The sequence below is a fragment of the Halichoerus grypus genome, chromosome 10, assembly GCF_964656455.1.
Source record: "Halichoerus grypus chromosome 10, mHalGry1.hap1.1, whole genome shotgun sequence".
NCBI classification, from domain to species: domain Eukaryota; kingdom Metazoa; phylum Chordata; class Mammalia; order Carnivora; family Phocidae; genus Halichoerus; species Halichoerus grypus.
The window spans coordinates 128077157-128094042 of NC_135721.1; positions in this window are offsets into that span (position 1 = coordinate 128077157).

Consider the following 16886-nt stretch of genomic DNA (forward strand, 5'->3'; position numbering starts at 1 on the left):
AGAATGTGCCCTGACATCAAGGAATGGAAAAAGGCCATGCTCCAGAACGTTGAAGGGGTCGGAAGATTTCAGGTGACTCGCTTTCCTTACGTTCCCCTTCCTTTTGAGTGTCGGTATGTTCTCATTTTTTTTGGTAATGTCATGTGTTATACTGGAGTGAATTAAAAAACACAACCAAAGCCCAAATGAATAGAGGGGTTAGAAATCATGTGTCTGAAGATGATTTAACACCAGGAGAGGAAGGAAGGACACACAAGAAATCGCCAGCTGTGTGTGCTTCCGGGAAGGGGGGCCAGGGGCTGGCCTGGGGAAGAGCCTCGCTCCTCGCTAGACCCCCTTTGAACCTTTCGCATGTGCGTCTACTCACAAAATGATGATAAAATATGCCAAGATCATTTGAAATGAAACTTCAAGTCCGGTTTCAGTTTCATGAAAAATGACAAAGCCAGCAACGGTAGGATCGCAATATAAAAACGGGAACTGAGCTGAATTGCCATGAAAATCTTCGAGCAGTTCTCTCTGGGCGACCTTGTTTTGTTTTGTTTTTGTTTTTTCTCTTGGTACGTTTCTGCATTCCTCGATTTAACACGAGAAGAAATAAAAGGGACAAGAGAAAAGATGAGTGTGCTCTAGAAACATGGTTTTGCTTCATCCCCCCCACAACCGTCCGAGGCATGCATGTACGTTTCTTATCCCCATTTGATAGATGAGGACACTGAGGCTCAACGGTAAAGCCACTGGCCCGAGCTCCCCCAGCTGGGGGTCTGAGCTAGATCTGTCCAACCCCAAGGTCGTTTTTAAACCAGGATGCTCAGGTGCCCTTCAAAATGTCCTTCAAGGAAATTGCATTGCTTTGAAAATCCAAGGGGGAAAACCAAACAAACCAAACAAGAAATATTACATTTTTTTAACCACTTACTCAAGCTCTGCTGGGGCCTAAGACCAACTCGGCAAGGGGCACTGTTTGTACTTGAGGTGGGGCGTTCCTTCATCATGCCTGGCCTTACCACCCCCTCCCATGGCAAGTCCCTGCCCCTAAAACCCCAGCTGGGCCACCCCTTCATCTGTCACCCAGAACCACCCCCCTTGCACCTCTCTGAGCCTCCCCCCCCCGCCCCGGTTGAAGAATGCTGGTTGGGACTGAGCAGGGCCAGGAGCCATCCCGTGCGGCCATGGGGTCTGGGTGAAGAGGGGGAGACACAAGAGGCCGGCAGCCCCAGGCTCACAGGCTAGGCGGCCGCCAAGGGCCATCCGCTCTCGGGCCAGCCGAGGCCAGGCCGGGAGAGCCGGAGCCCGGTGCTGGGAGCTGGGCAGGCGGCCACTACAGTGGGGACCGGGAAGGCGTGCACTCCTTCTGCCTGCCCGGCAGCAGCCCATGGCCGCCCGCCAGGCCCTGCCTGACGTCAGGGTCTGACCAGGGACATAATGTGCTGGCGTCGGGACAAGGGCTGGCTGCAGGGAGACAGGGCCGCGAGGCGGGGCGGTCAGAGAGAGACAGGCTAGGCGGGGAGAGAAGAAGAGAGAGAGCAACACAGTGAGAGAGAGAGACTGAGACAGAGAAGTGAAGATGAGAAATACAGAAACAGAAGGAAACACACACACGCAGAGACAGAGAGACCCAGAGAGACCCAGAGAGACCCAGCGAGACCCAGAGAGAGGGAGAGGCAAGAGGGAAGAGCTGGGGCTGTGGGGTTAGCTTGGGAGACTCCGGCCCCGGGCCGGGATGTGGTGACTCCCGCGCTGGGAGCCCTGCTTGCTTACCTGGGCCGTGGGAGCCTCACTGGCTTGTGGTGGGACCGGAGGACCCCTTCATCATGGGGGGGGGGAGTCAATCTATATAAAGTGCTTTGGCAGAGCCCTGCATATAGTAAGTGCACAATAAACTGGAGGGGACAATAGAGGGGGTTGGGCAGGGAAGGAGAGAGAAATGGTAGAGGGAGGGGGGAGTGACCCTGTGAGCCCTGGTTCCACAGCGACCCCCTCCCTGCGGCCGCCACCGGACGCCTCCCTTCCCACCCCCTCCATGACTCGGGCAGGAGGCCACCAGCACAGACCTTGGCCTGGCCTTGCCTGTCTCGGGGCCCAACCCCCTGTTTATGGGCTCAAGAAGGCCGTGATCCCAGGGCCATCACGTCACCGAAGCCAAACAAGGCCAGGCCCTGGTCACCGCGGGCCTCCCAGCCCCATCACCCCTTTTCCAGTTTAATTATTAAATGGCCTAGCAGGGCTGAGGGGCTGCACTGCTGGCCTCCTGGTGTGGGCAGCTCTGCCCCTGTGTCCCCCATTAATGCAGGGGCACACGCTCCAGAGACCCCAGGCAGAGCTTGCAAAGTGCCCTTTCTCTTACTCCCGCTTTTCCGGGATCTTTCATTTTCCTCGTCACTCACCCTCTTCATTAGGGTTCCCATTTATTGAGCACTTACTGTGTGCTGGGCATGGTCTCTAATGCTCCTGACGGCCCCAAGACAGTGAGCGCTCTTGTTACCCCATTTTTCAGATGAAGAAACTGGGCTCGGAGGGTCCCTTGACCCAAGGCCACCTGCTAACGAGTGGTGGAGCCAGGATTCCAGCCTGGCCACCCGCTTAACCAGACAGCGGCTCCCCCCACCCGCCCCGTTCCCTGAGCAGCTGCTGAGCGCCAAGTTCAGTGCCAGATGCTGTGCCCACATCACCTCTCAACCCCCCTGGTGGCCCTAGGAGGTGGCCAAGGGCAGTCTTGCCCCCCCACCCCCACCCCGAGAGACATGGGGCTATATCTGGGGACATTTGGGGTTGTCACAATGGGGGGGACTGCTACTGACATCTGGTGGGTAGAGACCAGGGATGCTGCTCAATTTCAACAACACAGAATTATCTGGCCCCAAAGGTCGATAGCACTGAGGTCCCCACTGCAAGGTAAGCCCTGTTATGCTCCCCATTTTACAGATGCAGAAACTGAGGCACAGAGAGAAATCACCTCTTGCCCAGGTGGCCATGCGCCGCCCTCCTGCTCTTCTCACCAGAAGAACGCCCGCCTCTGCGGGTGGCTCCTGTCCTCAGGAGACCCCTGTCTCTATGCCAGGCCTTTCTGAGTCCTTGCTTGCCTAGTATAAATGATGCCTCACCAACTCTTTACATCGGAAGGCAGTGTTTTAATCACCGGCTAAGAAAATAAATCAAGCCAAAAAGGCCCTGGGCAGGTCAGAATGCCTTTAAATGAATTTGTATTTTATTTGCAGCAACATTGGGGGACATTTGAGATTGGCCACACATGGATTCATGGAGCAAGCATTTTCTGAGCACCTACCATGTGCCCGGCCCTGTCCTTGGTGCGGCAGAGATAGAGCCGAGAACCAGACAGACCCAGCCCCTCCTGGGTCGTTAGGAGCTAACACTCTAGTGGGGGAAGGGGACAATAAATAAGAAAGGAGACAATCAGGGTAATTTCAGACTGTGTTAAACGTGACTGTGAGGAGAGGGTGGTGTCCGAGAGGGCCTTTCTGAGGCAGTGAGGCCTGAAGGATGACAAGGAACCAGCCTTGGGAAGAGGCAGGGCGAAAGGTTCTAGGCAGAGGGAACGGTGTATGCAAAGGCCCTGAGGCAGGAGCCTACACGCACTGTTGAGGCACAGGAGGGAGGCCTGTGGCTGGAGCCAGGAGAGGGAGGAGGAGAGGAGAAGAAGAGGAGGTGGGAGATGTGTCAGGGCTTTGCATGAATTCTGAGGGGGGCGGGAGCCAAGGGAGGATTTTGACCAGAAGGGGCACAGGATCTGATTTAGGTTCTAATAGGATCCCTTTAGATGCTGTTGTCAGCTGAATAATGCTCCCCAAAGATGTCCACCTCTGAATCCCCCAAACTTATAAATGTTACTTTCTATGGCAAAAGGAACTTTGCAGCTGTGACTTAGTTAAGGAGCTGGAGGTGGAAGATGATTCTGGATTGTCTGAGTATGCTCAGTGGTATCTCAGGAGTCTCATAAGACGGAGGCCGAGGGAGGGTGGTTTGGTTACAGAAGAGGAGACAGACAGAAACAGAGGCTGGAGGGGCACGCTTAGCAGATGAAAGAAGGGGCCGCAAGCCAAGGAATGCAGGTGACCCCCGGAAGCGGAACAAGACAAGGGAGCAGCGCCCCCTGGATGCAGCCCTGCCAGCCCCTTGACTTTATCCTGAGACTGATTTCAGACTTCTGAGCTCCGGAACTGCAAGCGAATACATCTGTGTCGTTTTCAGCCACGACGTTTGTCGTGATTTGTTACGGGAGCCAGAGGACACTAATGCAGATGCTGTGGGTGGGACAGACTGTGGGAGGGCAAGGCGGAAGCAGGGGGACTGGGGAGGGGGCTCCTGCCACAGTCCAGGCGGGAAATGAGCAGGGACCCAAGGAAGTGACGGAGTTGCGAGAACCTCAGGAGCCAGAACACATAGCCTTGCTGATGGACTGGATGCTTAGGGGGCGGGAAGGAGAGGGCCAGCGTGTCTGGCTTCACTCAATCACCCCTGGGCTGCTGCCCGGGACACAGAGGGGCCTCCGCATGGTTCCTGCTCTGAGGAAGGACAAGGCCAGGGAATAGTTGCAGGGTGATGGGCGGGAGCAGGCTCAGCTGCCCCAGGACCCCACATCTCACACCATTCAGGCCTCTGCCCCGATGTCCCATCCTCCGGGGTGCCTCCCTGACCACCCTGCCTCAGAAAGCCCCTCCCCCGGCTTTAGTTTGCTTTGTGTGTCTTCTTGGCATCCTGTGTGCTCCCCGATGTCCCGTCCTCCGGGGTGCCTCCCTGACCACCCTGCCTCTCTCGCCCTCCCCCGGCTTTAGTTTGCTTTGTGTGTCTTCTTGGCATCCTGTGTGCTCCACGTCCGTCCGTTTCTTTGCTGTCGGGCTCCCGCGCTCAGTCGCCAGCCCCTGACAAGGAAGACTGCATCCAATTCCTTCACCGAGTCTCCAGCACCTAGACGTGGTCTGATATGAGCGGTGCTCAGCACAAAAGTGTGGGATAAATGAGCAAATCCCCATTTTCCAAAGAGGACACTGAAGAAAGCGGCCGCCAGGGAAGTGACTCTCAGGCTCACGCAGCTGCTAGGTGCGGGGTCAGGATTTGAACCCAGAACTGATTGCACCAAGTAGCCTACCTCCTAATACCAGTGATACTGCCTGCAATCCGGCAGTTTCCACTTTGTGGGGTCTGGTGCTCTATCCTCCTGGAGGTAAACATTTTCAGTACAGAGCCTCAGGGAACCTACAGGGCACCTGACCTGGCCTGGGGGGATTACTAGATAGGGAAACTGAGGCTCAGAGAGGCTGAGGTCTTCCCTGAGGTATACAGCTTGCCGGTGGCAGAGCTGGGGTGCAGCCCCTACCAATCCCTCAATCGGAGTCTTCTCTCATATTCCCGGTATGCTCTGGGCCCCTGAGAAATCAGCCCACACTGCCCATTGTCCCGGCCGAGCCTGGAGGAAGCCTGGCAACATCTCAAGCTGGGAGCTTCTGAGAAATGACGGTTAGGGGTTAGGATCTGGGGCCCTGCAAACTCCAGCTCTGCCCCTCCTCTGCTGTGTGACCTCAGGAAAGTGGCTTCCCCTCTCTGGCCTAGGCTTCCTCCTATAACTCCAGCTAAAATTCTAGACAAAGCAGACAAAAACATATAAAACACATTTTAAAATAAAAAGACACAGCGTGTGTTCTAGCTGACATTTTGCATTAGAGTGTACCACTAGGACATACAAATGTAGTCATAATAAAATATAATAAACTTAACTTGAAAAAAATCAACAATAAACAAAAGAGTTTATTTTTCTCTCGTGTGAATGAAGTCCAGATGTAGGCAGTTCAGGGCTGGTCTGGAGACCACAAAGCTCTCAATGTCCCAGGCTCCTTCCTGTTCATGACTCTGCCATCCCTAGGGTGTGGCCCTCCTTCTCATGATCCAAGGTGGAGGCCACAGCGCCAGCCTTCTCATCTGCCTTCCAGGTGGCAGGATGGAGAAGGAAAGAGGATGGGTAAAGGGTAGGCCACAGCTAAACCTCTAGGAAAGATTCCAAAAACTGCCAAACACACTCCCTCTTATAAGCCATTGGTTGGAACTCAGTTACATGGCCACATCTAGCTTCTAGGGAAACTGGGGAAAGCCGTTTTTATTCTGCATGTCCGTGAACTTGACTAAAGGTTGATCAAACATTTGTAAATAAATGAGATAAGTTCAGATAGTGATACATGCTGTGAAGGAACACAGCAGGGCAAGGGAAGGGAGAACAGAAGCAGGGACAAGGCCTCCCTGAGGTGAGGTGGCTGAGACCTGAGGGACTGGAGGGCCTGGGGCGAACAGAAAGTGCTTGCCCTGAGGCAGGAACAAGCCTCTTGTGGTGAGGAAACAAAAGGAGGCCAGTGTGGCAGGAGCTGGGATGGGGATACGTCTATAGCAGATGAGGTCCGAGAGCTCGGTGGGGCTGGGTCCTGGGGGGCAGCCCTGAGGCCCAGGCTGGAGGCTGGGATTTTTTTCTAAGTACAATGGAGAGACACTGCACGGTTGAGGCTCAGGAAAGAGACCTGCTGTGATATCCGTTTGAAAGGACGCTGAGCTCCTCAGGCCTATGAAATTTACCTGGCACCCTCCTGAGAGCTTCATTCATTCATTTGTTCGTTCGTTCATTCATTCATTCACTGGGTGAATGGGCTGGAGTAGCAGAAATGGCCCTCCCAGGCCCCACCCTCAGGAGAAGGGCAGACAGATCAAACGGACAAGCACTTCAACACAGCTCACAGATGGTGGTGAGCGCTTTGAGGAGATGAACAAGACCATCGAGGGCCTGGGTTTGCCCGAAGAACAGAGAAGGAGGTGATCTTTGAGCTGAAACTGGAACCATAAGGAAGTATTATCTTGGTGAAGCCTGGAGAAAGGGAGAGAACATTCCAGGTAGAGGGAACAGGGGTGCAAAGTCCTGAAGGGGCAGGAAGAGAATTGTGTGTTCGAGAAACACCAGTCTCAGGCCTGGCAAGAGGGAGGTGGGCGGGAGAGGTCGTCAGAGGTCAGATCTCAGAGAGCCAGGAGGACGGCTCCAGGCTTCCATGTTCTGGGCAGGATGATTTATTAAGAGCTCTGACCCCAAATCCCTGGGAAGGGCCTGTGGTCGGATCCAAGACAAGCAGGGACCTTGGTCTCCTTGGAGGGTGTTTACGGGCTCCCTGATGACACAGGCTGCCGCCTTCCTGCGGCTTGCTAGTCACCGGGCACTATATGCTGGTCCGTTCCCTTGCTCCCAGCACCGACAGCGCCTCTGACTCAGCCTCTTCCACGGCCACCCCTCCCATGACCACCGAGGCCACCGTCCCACGCCCCACCCCCACCCCCTGCCAGTGCTCCACAGACCAGCATGACCCTGGCACCCGGAAGAGCCTCTGTATCTCTAATCAAACCTGCCCATTTCGCAGAGGGAGAAACTGAGGCCCCACCAGGAAGCGACCTTTCCCTTAACGTCTCATTTTGAGATTGGAATAGAGCCAGGGCCTGGTCCCAGGTCTCCTGACACGTGGGCCTAAACCTTCACACTGTTTAACTTAAAAAGAAGAAAAAGGAGGGGCGCCTGGGTGGCTCGGTCAGTAAGCGGCTGCCTTCGGCTCTGGTCACGATCCCAGGGTCCTGGAATCGAGCCCCGCGTCGGGATCCCTGCTCGGCAGGGATCCTGCTTCTCCCTCTCCCACTCCCCCTGCTTGTGTTCCCTCTCTCATTGTGTCTCTCTCTGTCAAATAAATAAAATCTTTAAAAGAAGAAGAAGAAGAAGAAGAAGAAGAAGAAGAAGAAAAAGGAGAAGGAGGAGAAGGGGTGGAAGTAGGAGGGAAGGAGGAAGGGAGAAAGAACTTGAACAAGTAATCTTTAAATTGAACTTCGTGTGAGGGCTTCCCAGGGAAGGTAAAGGAATTAGCATACACTCCCTAGGAGCCAGGCACTTTGTCTCTGTCAGCTTGTTCTGTGGAAGCCTCAGAGCTACACGGTGAGATGCATGCATATGATCACATCCCTAAACAGTTTAGAAAACAGAGAGGCTGTGCAACCCACCCACCGTCACACAGCGGTTATCTGGAAGGGAAGAGATTCGAACCTAGGTCTGGCTACATTTCCTAGCCCCAAGCACTCTCTAGCTGTCAAAGCTGCCTCTTCTCTGCCCCCCTCCTCACAGGGTTGCAGTCTCCTCTTTCAAAGCTAAACAGCAGAGATTTTTTCCTGGCTGTCCACAAGCCTGCAGATATGTTTCCTTTGGCCTACGTGGCATTTTAATAAAATTTGAGCCAGTGTTCACAAATCAAGGGATTTTTACAGAAAACCCCAGATTTCTACCTCCCTAAAACACTGGAAGATTTGACTGTGCTCGGCCCACATTCAACAAGGGGTGGGAGTGTTTGAAAGGGATGCTCCCGCTCTCCGCACTCCCCACCTCTCCCTACCACCTCCCTGGTCCTCAGGCCAAATTCTAGTTGCCATTTATCACAATGCATACACAGTTGTTTTCCTGAGAGCAGGGAACTTTTCTCTGTACCTATATTTCTCTCAAAAAAAGGAAAACAATAATCCAAGAGGGGTCGGGTGTCTTGAAAAATGGGAGAACACATATTTCTTTGCGGAACTGAGGAATATTCCTTGGGGTTCATTATACGAGCAAAACGTGGCTGAGCTCCCCCCACCACCACGATGCGCTTAGATGTCCTTCCTGGTTACTCTAGTAGGATTGTCGAATTTAGCAAATAATAAAAATATTGGATGCTCAGTTAAGTTTGAACTTCAGAACAACAACAAAAAAAATTTTTAGGGTAAGTATACCCCATGTAACACTTAGAACATACTTATACTAAAATAGTTTCTCTAGCTGAAATTCTAATTTAACTGAGCATCCTGTATTTTATCTGGTAACCCTACCTACTGGGGTTGACAGTGGGTGTCTAAGGGGCTTGCATTTGAATCCGGGTTCCTCCTGTCCTGTTTAGGTGATTTGGGGTAACTCATTTAAGTTCTTTGGGCTTCTAATTGTTCATCATAAATAATACCATGAAAATTTGAGATAATATATGCGAAGAGCTTAAGACAGAGCCTGGCTCTGTGTACGTGCTCAGTAAATGTCAGTCTCTCTTGGACATCATTGGTGTCTACCCAACAGCCATCCCCCGTCTTCTTGGCTAGCTGAACCCTGATTTGTGCCAACCACACTGTGCCCTGCCCCAGGCAATGAATGTGATTGGTCTAGCCAATCATGACACACCCATTCTGGTCTGCCAGTGATTGGTCCAAGATGAGCATGTGACCTGGTTCTCACCTGTAGGACACACCAGGGGAGTCAGCTGCATGGGCGCTCCAGGGAGATGTTCTCCCCTAAGCACAGTTGCGGGTGTTGCCCCTGCCCCTCCTTTCCTGCCTTGGACACAGCTATGGGAGAAGGGGATGCTTGGCCGCAGCTGTCATCTTGTGCCAGTGACATGGCACAAGGCTGGTGTCAGCTGAGGATGGCAAAGGGCAAGGTCGGAGGACTCCAGAGCTGACCACACCAAACTTCGTCTAAAATAAATGATAGGGGCGCCTGGGTGGCTCAGTCGTGAAGCATCTACCTTCGGCTCAGGTCATGATCCCGGGGTCTTGGGATCCAGCCCTACATCGGGCTCCCTGCTCGGCGGGAAGCCTGCTTCTGCCTCTCCCACTGCCCCTGCTTGCGTTCCCTCTCTCAATGGGTCTCTCTGTGTCAGATAAATAAAATCTTTAAAAATAAATAAATAAATAAAATAAATGATAGATCTCCATATGGCTGAAGCCACTGCTAATTGACCCTCTAGAGTGACAGCTAAGAGCATGAACTTCGGATTCAGGAACCTGGGACACATCCCCATTATGTCACTTATTAGCTCTGTGCCTCAATTTCCCTATCTGAAGAATGGAGGAAAGATAAGTATCTCCTTAATAGGGTTGTTATAAAGAGTAAATGAGTTAGTGTAAGTGAAGTGCTTATTAAAGCACCCGGCAAGCTATACTGAACATGTAACTGTTAGTCATCGTGATTCTCTTATCTGCACCCAAGCATTCCAGTTCCTACAGACACGTTTATGAAGTCAGAAATTCTCCAAATGCTGTGCGAACTCTGAGTTGACAATTTCTCAGAGAAGCCAAGCTTCAAAACATGAGCAAATGTTGTACCCTTTTGAGTAAACGTCGAAAGTTCTCCCAAGGAGTACTATGTAGGTTTCTTTACCCGTCCTGCAAGGATCCAAGCAGATTCATCAGGCTGCTCTCCATTGGCTTCCAAGGGAGCAAGAGGGTAGGATGGTGGCCGCTCAGGGAAATCAGGGACAGTCCTGCCATCTGGGATGTGGGGAGAAACTCCAGGGCTGAAATATGGTGGACTGAGCATAAGTGTACCAGGTAGGAATGCCTTCAGCTGAAACTTTCAGAATATTCCTCTAACAGTGGCTTAAATAGTAAAGGCATTTCATTCTTTCAGAGAACAAAAAGTCTGGAAGGAGACGGTTTCAGGGTCAAGGCAACATTGGTATCAGTCATCTCTCGATGTCATCCGGTATCTGGCCACTAGCAACCCTTCTGCTTGGCCATCCTGTATTTTGGCTTTGTCTTTAGTCTCATTGCCTCACGGTCACAAAAGTATCACATTCTTAATAAAGTTCGAGGCAGGAAGAAAAGTGTTGGGGAAGGGTGGAATGTCCTTTCTCCTTGAGCTCTTTCAATCTGGAAAGGAAATCTTTCCCACAATCTTCTTGGAGGGATTCCCCTCACATCTAATTGACCAGAACTGGTCACGTGTCTGCTCCCCACTGCAAAGGAGGCTGGGAAGTGTGTTTTAGCAAAGGGGAGATATTATAGCAAAGGTAATAGGACTGTTTTAGCTCAATCTTTTTTTTTTTTTAAGATTTTATGTATTCAGTTGAGAGAGAGAGAGAGAGAGCACGCACATGCATGAGCAGGAGGGAGGGGGAGAAGGAGAGGGAGAAGCAGACTCCCTGCCGAGCAGGGAGCCCAACTGGGGCTCCATCCCAGGACACTTAGATCACAACCTGAGCTGAAGGCAGATGTTTAACCGACTGAGCCACCCAGGTGCCCCCGTTTTAGCCCAATCTTAATCTCTCCCCTGCGGCGAAACTATCACCTTCCATCCCTAAACAAAATCAGGGTTCTCCTCCCTAAACAAAATCAGAGCTTCTTCCAGAAATCTCACTAACAAAGCCATAAAGAGATTAAAACAGAAAAGGATGTAAATAGGGGACCTGGGTGGCTCGGGAGGTTGAGCAGCTGACTCTTGGTTACTTGTGGGGCTCTGCACTCAGCTGGGAGTTTGCTTGACATTCTCTCTCTCCTTCCCCCCCCCCCCCCGCTTGTACACTCTCTCTCTCAAATAAATAAATAAATAAATAAAATCTTTAAAATAAATAAATAAATAAATAAAAGTACTTAAACACACCAGGATAGAGAATAGGCAATGAGAAGGTGAAGGAGGAATGATGTGGCCCAGGTTTTAGAAGCTGGAGGACGGTATTTCTCCAGGGCTCCTCATCTGGGGTCTTAATCCTGTCTCTGCCGGGAACAAGCTGCACAGCTTTGGGAAAGACCTTTCCCCTTTCTGAGCTTCAGTTTTCATGAAGTTCAGGGGAACCTTTCCAGCTGGGAACTTGCCTCAACACATCTCCTACTAGGGTGTGGAGGAAAGCAAGGGCCATGGGTCCTTTGCTCTGCTTGAGAAATGATCCTGAAAACCTTTGGGTTATTTCGAGGTCACACCTGGATGACCTAAAGAGTGTGTGTTTCAGGGGCTTTAGAAAACTCATCAGTCTGGGAGGTGTGGGAAATTTCTAGCATCCTCCTCTGAAGGAGACCCTTGAAACTGATATATTGCAATGGATGGTACTAAAAGGATGTAGGGGAAGAGGGTTAAGGAGTAAGGCTGGCTTTGGGCACCTACGATTTATATACATTTTCTTACTTTCTTTCCTTATTCCCTGTGTGACCTTGTAGAAGCCACTTAACCACCCTCTGCCTTGGTTTCCCCATCTGTGAATTGGGATATGGTCGAGACAGCTAGTTATCCCTTAGTATCCATCCTCCCCTAGTTGCCTAGCAGGGAACTCGTAGCTGATCCTGGTGCTGCCCCCAGAAAGACTACATTTCCCAGCTTCCCTTGCAGTTAGACATGACCTATGGGATGTGATCCTAAGCTCTGGGGATAACTTCCAGATTGTATTTTAAAGGGGAGGGAAGAGCCTTTCTCCCTTTCCTTTTCCCACTGGCTGGAATGTGGAATGTGAGGTCCAGGCATCTTGCACCACGAGACCAGGGCAACACCCCAAGGGACCGTGACCTCATCACGTTTCCACAGCTCATCCCTGCCATCCCCCACCCCTCCCAAGGCGGTGAGGGGCATGTTCAAACCCCTGCCTTCCTCCCCACCTGCCTATTGCTAGCCAGGCCAGTTTCCGGAGGGTGGGCAGGGGGCCATGGTGCCATCCAAGTGTGGTCCAGCATTCCCAGGCAGGGGAAGGAGAACAGGGCTTTGCTCCTAGAATGCAGGGCCCACAAGCAAGCCTGCCCACCCGAATAAGAGAGGGCCGGACGCTGAAAAAGTCTTGTGGACTGTTGAGGAAACTGCTTCCTAGAGAAAAATCCAGATTTCCTCTCCCCAGTTTCCCAGGATGTGGTGAGCCCAGGCTCCTGGGATGGCAGGGCAGGCTTCCAGAAACTTCCATCCCAACCACACAAAAACCAAGAAACTGGAGCAAGAACCACCTCCCCCCCCAAGGAACTCTGAGGATTCGCTGAAAACTCAAGAGGAAGTGGTGCCCATGCCAATGTGCTCAGAGGCACTTTTCTCTCGGCTCTTCTACCGGTAAGTAGTCATTTATTTACTTAAATATAGACTGCACCCTTCTGCTCCCGACCCAGTGGCTCCCAGTCACCAGCGCCTGCGTCTCTTTGCCAAGGGCTCTCTCTGGCCACCAGCCCCTGTCGAGCCCATGCAGGACGAGCCAGAAGTGCCCAAGGGTTCATGCCCCCAACAGCAACCAATGACTGATGGGAGGTGGTGGATAGAAACCCCCCTGTTTCCTCCCCTCTTGGTGGGAATACCATGGAGGCGTGTTCACGCTGGTCCCAGGGTTCCCCAGTGGGATAGAGGTTCCCAGCAGTAACCTGTTCAAAAAGGACCCTGTACTGGCTGCCCTCCCTTCCCTGTCCCCACTCCCTCACTTCCTGGGATCACTTCCCAAACAACTTGAATCCTTGTCTCGCTGTCTCCTTTGGGGGGGCGGCGGGGCGGGGGGGGGAGCACCCAGCCTGAGACCTATATGTGCTGTGAGTCAGACACACAGATATATTTGGGGATCAGAAGGGACGTGGCTGTCCCTTCTGGGAACTCAGAAGGAGAGCCAGACGACACCCCTGTAGTCACGCAGAAGTAGAATTACAGGTGCCGGTGAAGGTTGGAATTGTGAAGAAGCCTAAGACCTTGTGAAAACCCTCCGCTGGCTGCCCTCTGCTCCAGGTTGAAGTCCAGAGTTCTCCTCGAAGCCTCAAGGCCCTGCACAGTCCACTACCACCTTACCTCTCCGGGCTAACCTCTCCCCACTGTGGTCCAGCCACGCGACCTCCTAGCTGTTTCTCAGCGTGCTGGGCACATTCCTGCCTCAGGGCCTTTGCACTCACTCTTCTCTCACTGGTATGCTTTCTCCAGATCTTCCCATGGCCAGCTCCTGCTTCTGGATTAATCTTGATCCAAACATCACCTCTTTAGGAAGGTCTCCACCCCCTCCCACCAGTCATTCTCAGCATCACCCTAATTTGATTGCTTCATAGCACATGTCTGTTTGCTTGTTTATTGAATAATCCCTAAGTGTGAGCTCCATGAGGGCAAAGGTTTTGTCCCCAGTGCCTGGAACAATTCCTAGAGCAGAGTAGGTGCTGTGTATTGGATAAGTGGTTGAATGGTTAAGTGATGGAAAGAAACAATGAATGAATGAATGATATAAGAACATTTGACAAAGGGACTGAATCTTGTCTGGACAACCGGGGAAGGTTCTCCTGAGGAGGTGACATTGGAGCTGAATATGAACCGGGATGGGGTATGAACTGGGCCAAAGAGGCTGGAAAGGCTATCCAGACAGAGGAAGCAGTGTGTGCAAATGCCCAGAGGCAGATCCCAGAGGTGACATCAGAACCGTACAGGGCAGCAAATCAACTGTAATCCAAGACTTTTTTTCTTTTTTTACGAAGGTATAATTGACATATAACATATTAGTTTCAGTTGTACAACATAATGATTCGATATTAATACATACTGCAAAATGATCACCGCATAAGTCTAGTTTCATGTCCATCACCATGCGTAGTCAGGGAATTTTTTTCTTGCCACGAGAACTTTTAAGATCTACTCTCAGCAACTTTACAATATGCCACCCAAGATTATTATCTATAGTCACCATGTTGTACCTTACAGCCCCATGACTTACTTATTTTATAACTGGAAGTTTGTACCTTTTGACTCCCTTCATCCCTTCACCCCCAGCCCCTGCTGCTGCCAACCACCAGTCTGTTCTCTGTATCTATGAGTTTTTTGGGGTTTTTTGGTTTTTTTTTTTTTTTTGGATTCCACATGTAAGTGAGAGCATATGGCATTTGCCTTTCTCTGTCTGACTTATTTCACTTAGCGTTATGTCCTCAAGGTCCATCTATGTTGTCATAGCAAGATTTCCTTCTTGTTATGGCTGAGTAATATTCTGATATATATATATATATATAATATATATATTCTGATATATATATCTCTAATATGGCTGAGTAATATTCTGATATATATATCTAATATATATATTCTGATATATATATATATCTAATCTATATATTCTGATGTTATATATATATCACATCATTACAACATACATATATATGTGTGTATATATATATATCACGTCTTCTTTATCCATTTATCCGTTGGTAGACCCTCAGGTTGCTTCCATGTCTGGGCTACTGTAAAGAATGCTGCAATGCACATGGGAGTGCAGATATCTTTTTTGAATTAGTGTTTTTATTTTCTTTGGATAAATATATAGATGTGGGATTGCTGGATCATATGTTAATTCTACTTTTAATTTCTTGAGGAACCTCCATACTGTTTATCACAGTGGCTGCACCAATTTACACCCCCCACCCCCAACCAACAGTGCATGAGCGTTCCTTTTTCTTCACATCCTCGCCAACACTTGTTGTTTCTAATCTTTGGGATTATTGCCGTTCTGACAGCTGTGAGGCGATATCTCGTTGTGGTTTTGATTTGCTGATGGTTAGTGATGTTGAGCATCTTTTCATGTACCTGTCGGCCATCTGTACATATTCTTTGGAAAAATGTCTATTTAGATCTTCTGCCCATTTTTAATTCAATTGTTTGGTTTTTTGTTATTGAGTTACGTAAGTTCTTTATCTATTTTGGATATTAGCTCCTTTTCAAATACATGATTTGCAAATATTTTCTCCCATTCAGTAGGTTGCCTTTTCATTTACTGTTAGTTTCCTTTGCTGTGCTGAAGTCTTTCAGTTAGATGGAGTCTCACTTGTTTATTTTTACTTTTGTTGCCTTTGCTATCGGTGTCACATCTAAAATATCATTGCCTAGACTGCTGTCAAGAAGCTTCCTGCCTGCATTTCTTTCTAGTTTTATGGTGTTGGGTCTTACATTCAAGTCTTTGATCTGTTGGAGTCAATTTTTGTGTATGGTGTACCAAGACTTTTCTTAATACTTTCACACCTATGCGCATGAGGACGTGGGGAGCAAAGTAGGCCTGTTGCTCTTCCCCTGGGGGTACCAATGTGGTGGAGAGGACAGACAGCAACCAAAGAACTGGGAAGATGTTTATTCCCAAAGATCGAGTTGCCCTGCAGAGTTCCATCACATGTAGACTCTTGTTTTCTAAAAGACCCAGCTAGATGTGGTATAGAAGCACCTGGAACACACACCCACGTGCACACACGCGTGCATAAGCACGCACACACACAACAAATGAAGAACTCCCTGAACTCCCCCATCAAAAGGAAGCAATAAGGACATTCGGTATAGTTCCTTTTTGTTTTTGATCATTTATTTAATCATCCTCCACCAATGTGATCACCAGGAGCACAGGGCTGCAATTTCCTGAGTTCAAGGAAAAAATGAAACAGGGCTACACCATTTATATCACAGCATATGTGCCCAGAGAGATTCTCCCCAGCTCTGCCCTCCAGCTTGGCGAGCCAGGCCCAGTCACCTAATGGGTTCTAGAAGGAGAGCTGGGAAGGTGGCAGGTTCTATCTCCGGGCTTCCCACCTCGGAGCCCGTGTCTTGCCTCTCCCAGCGGTCAGGTGCCTGCTCATGCCTCGCCTCCCTGTGCGGTCACCGCAGTACTGAGCTCACTCCGTGGCCCCATATCCTCCAGGTGTCCAGGATCAGCATCTCCAGAAGGGTCTTGTCTTCCTGCCTCACTAGGGCCTCCTGTAGAGTCTTCCAGCTTGGGGGTGGGGGTGGAGATCAAACATGCTGTCTCTTCCCTGGGGAACTCAGCCACTGGCAGTGACCAGAGGCCTCCGAGACCATCAAGCCTGACATTCTTTTGTCTCCCAGAGAGGAGGGCTCACTTGCCTCCACACACTCAGGTCCTTCAGCAGAGGGAATTTAATATGGGGACTGGTTACGCGTGGTGGAGACACACCAGGAGGGTGAGGGAGTTCAGAGCCAGAAGCTGCTGCTAGCTCTGGGGCTATAGAGACGAAGATGAGACTGAATCCCACAGTCCAGCTGGCCAGTGAGGGCTAGGCCAGCGACAGTGTGCAGCCACCAAGGAGCACATCTAGTGCCTGAGGCATAGGGAGCGGGAGAAATACCCTGGTTTCTCTCTTCCCCTCCCATC